Source organism: Nestor notabilis, unplaced genomic scaffold (assembly GCF_000696875.1).
Source record: "Nestor notabilis isolate BGI_N333 unplaced genomic scaffold, ASM69687v1 scaffold5569, whole genome shotgun sequence".
In the NCBI taxonomy this organism is placed as follows: Eukaryota; Metazoa; Chordata; class Aves; order Psittaciformes; family Psittacidae; genus Nestor; species Nestor notabilis.
In genome coordinates, this window is record NW_009944013.1 from 33,822 (window position 1) to 38,149 (window position 4,328).

Here is a 4,328-nt window from a genome sequence, read left to right on the forward strand (position 1 = left end):
TTTCTACCTTTGCTGGATCCAGCTCTCATCTCTGTCCTCATCACACAGGTCAAAGGGAAAATGTATTTGAGGTTCTTCTGGTTGGCCTGGAGCATGGCTCAGAGCAGCCAAGGGCCCAGCAGTACTTTGTGCCAGGTGAACATAGAATCATAGAATAGTTAGGGTTGGGAAGGACCTGAAGATCATCTAGTTCCAACCCCCCTGCCATGAGCAGGGACACCACACACTAAACTAGGTCTGCCAAGGCTCTGTCCAACCTGGCCTTGAACACCTCCAGGGTTGGAGCATTCACAACTTCCTTGGGCAACCTATTCCAGTGCCTCACCACCCTCACTGTGAAGAACTTCTTCCTTATATCTAATCTAAACTTCCCCTGTTTAAGTTTAAACCCATTACCCCTTGTCCTACCACTAGAGTCCCTAATGAGGAGTCCCTCCCCAGCATCCTTGTAGGCCCCCTTCAGATACTGGAAGGCTGCTAACATCCCAGTGCCTAAACACCAACAGCTTCACTACTCACCCATTCACACTGCGCAGCTGCAAGAACGTATTAGGAATGTCCTGAACCCACCATCTGAGAACAACGGGACCAAAAGGCCATCACATACATCTGTGGCAAGCTCTGTGCCCGCAAAGAGATCTTTTTCTCCATTTCTTTATTGTGTTCACAGTGACCATGTGACATATAGCATGGAAAAGAGAGGGAAACAAAACGGAGCACCACCAACGCACCGGGGATGAAATTAAGACAGGGAACAAAAATACATACTTAAAGTTGAACATCACGAACTTCACAGACCTTAAGGAATCATCTCCAGCAATAGTTAAAACAAGAACACTGGAGAAGGGAAACATCTGGTGGGTGTAAGTGCTCTCTACAGTACAGCATCTAAGAGTGGGATCTGGAACAGGCCCAGGACCACTCTCATGCCTGTGCATTGCTAGGTGGAGGGCATGTTCTGCTCTACAGTGGACACATTGCTCAAACTGTTCCCAGATGCAAAAGCCTAGGGAACAGCATGTTACAGCCACCCCCAGGACACTTGTCACTTCTAAGGAGAGAAGTACCATTTGGGAAAAAGACACTGTTCCTGTCAGAGATGACAGAAGTTCAGCTCTTGATGCTAGGGGGGAAGGAACAAACCAAGAACTTGATCAAGAGAGACAGCTGTAAAACAATGCTTTCAAATGAGCTAGGGGAGGAAAAGGCAGTCCAGACTAGCTCTGAAGAAAAGCAGGGCTATTCCCCAGTGCTGATACACACCTCATATATATATATATATATATATACACACACATATGGATGCAATTCCTATTCTAAAGATCCATCTCTTCTCATCTAGTGGACCAGCTGCTGTCTTGAACTGCTGAAAGCACTGCAGAGCTAGGGGTTGACAGAAAACAAGGCTGGCCTCCTGTATGCCACGGGAACCTCCCAGAGCTCACTGCTGGCACTGCTCTGTGAGCCAGCAGACAGGAGATCTCTCCTGGGTATAAGGCCAGGTAACGTCCTTCTGTTCATTGAGCCCCTCCCACCAAGGTGTTCACAGGCACCTCTGCAGATGTGTCTCAGAGGAAAGGCATCTGCAATCTGTTTACAGACCCAAAACCTTGCCTCTAGAAATAACCTGAGCATAACCACTTTGCAGGACCTGGAGGATGCTCCTGCCACAGCAGCAGCAGGAGTGACAGTAATAGAAGTTTTAATCAAATGCCTCCATTTCAGGTCTGTGAAACAGAGATAGTATTTCCACTCTCCTTCGAGTGGAACTCCCTTGGAGATCGGATGTTTTTGTTTACAGCCATCTGTGCAGAGTTCCTGATGCTGTACACAGAAATGGGTAACGACTAAAACCAGTTAATAACCCAAAAGCCTGTAGGTGGCACTCAAGAATATGCAAGAAACGTGCAAGACCGATAGAACTTGCATCTGCAGTGCACAACAGCAACATGTGCCTCATTACATGGACACACTACCAGAAGGGCTGAGAAAGAGGTGATGATCTTGGTGGCGCCCTCCAGGCACCACAGTAACCCAAAGTGCTAAAACCACAATTGATTTAATCTCTCTTACTAGAGGCATCCATCCAGGCAGCAGGATTGGATCCAGACCCATGCCTGGGAGCAGCTTGCGTTTTGGCAGGGGTGCAGCGGGGCAGCCCCGCCGCTCTGTCTGTGATCTCAGCTCAAGCACAGGGGAAAGCTGTGGGTAAGCATGGCACAGGGCCCACCACAGCAGAACACAACCAATCTGGCATTGTCAAGAGCACTAAAACGTCTCCTAAATGATGCTAAACCAACAGAAACAAGCCTCCCCTCCCATATGAGCACCATTAGAGCAAGGCCATCCATCCTCCTCCCCTATCCCAGACTCTGGGAAGGTGCACCCACATGTGAACCAACATCCGCTCGGCTATCAGGCGGCTCTGCAACACACATCCGAATGAGGCAGGGTTTCTGGATGGCCATGCCTATGCCAGTTTTTAAAGTTGTTAGTACTAGTAAATGCTCAGCAACCTAAAAGAAAAGGGTTTTAAGCACGTAAACAGCATAATCCTTTGCAGGTTTTTAATATTTCCTATAATGCACTTAACTACTCCTAGTGCTTCCTCACAAGGCCCCCGTGATAGCTAAAATGCACCTTTTCCCGGAGAAAATCTGAGCCCCTTACACATCATGTAATCCCCCAGAATGGAGTCTTTCAGAAAAAGAAGCTACCATGAGCCCATCAAAAGAAACTGTTAGCAGCGGAAACACTGAGACCCACTGTGAAACATGCTGCTGATTTTCTCTGTACAGGGATTTCAGAGGTTTTTGCTTTGCTTTCCTAACCCAGACAACCTTGCTGGGACTGCAACAGGATGGAGCAGAATGGAACAAAGAGGATCCTGTTCAAAAAGCGTAATTTAATGGCACGTTACAAACTTAAGGGATGAGCTGTGCACAGTTTCCTAACAAGTGGCCTGTGGAAGGAAGTTCAGCGTGTCCAGTCCGAAAGAGGCCACTGGCAAACCACATCCGCGGCCCCAGCTGCCCAGAAGGACCCCTGTGCATGAGTTCATTCCTGGGGAAGCTGCTGGCAGACCCATCACGCCGCTCCCTGATTTCTGACCCCACTGACTGTGAGGTGCTCCCACCCTGCTTCGGTTCCTGATGCGAGTGTGCAGGGAATGGTCATCCCTCCCCTTCAAACCTCTCACCAGGAGCCCAAAGCCCTGCACAAGCAAATGGACAAAGAGAGACCTGAAGGGGAAGGCCCATGTGCCAGCTCCCTGGGGCTGCACCATGCTCTGGGATTTGCGGGATGGCTGGTAAACCCAGCTAAGCCTGCTCGTGGGACCGGAGGCAGACAAAAGTCGATGCACATTTCCTCAACAGCTCCCACCCCTTTCCAAGCCTCAGAACCCAGAGTGCAGGGATTCCCCAAAGCAGCAGCTGTCAGCTATGAAACAGCACAGACACGGACAGCAGAACACCGAGAGGAAGGAGGGACCAGGTAACATAAGCTGCCTGGTTCTGGATCAGAAGGGGAAGCGGAAGGCAACAGGGTCTTCTCCATACACTGCTACCCCAAACCACATCAGGTTGGTAAAGAGGGAGCTCCCAGTGGGCATGGTCAGGCCGGCAGAGCAGGGGACATTACAAATGCACAGTGCCAGCAGGATTTGCCAGGATGGCTACATGGCTGTCCCATGGGCACATCCCAGAGCTACTTGATGCCTTGCACATACAATCTGCTGCCTCCTGGGTCAAGGCAGTTTCCAGCTTGTGGAAAATTTTGACGTGAGTAATTTTATTTGTTTTGTTCAGCTTGGACTGAAACCAAATTCCAGGGAGGCACTGTGGCAGCCCTGAAAGCCTATGTTTTAATCAGTTTATCTGTTTCACCCACTGAAAGACAACCCAATTCCCAGTGCCCCTTGGGTGAAGTGGCTGCACCACCCAGAACACTGTTTGGGATCCCTTGTGCAACTGTGGCTCCATGTGGGGTGCAGGAAGCTTTAACACAGGCCTCAAGGTGTTACTGTGGGAGACTATGGGAACAGGGGAGTACAGCTAATCCTGAGTAAGCAGCCAGCCGAGCCTTTGCTTGGCAGCATTTTTTCATTGTCTATTATATACAGCTGGCTGAATGTCAATAAATTACCAATGGAAATGAGCCCTGCTGAGCAGGCAGTTTGGCTTGAACAGCTGTTTTCGAGGTGGCACAGTGGCATTTCAGCTGTGCTTAGCAAGCGGTGGTGAATCGGGGATTACCAACTGCCGTCAGGGGTGGGAAGGAAGAAAGCAAACCCTGCACGGAGAGAGGGAAGCACCAGGTCTGCCCAA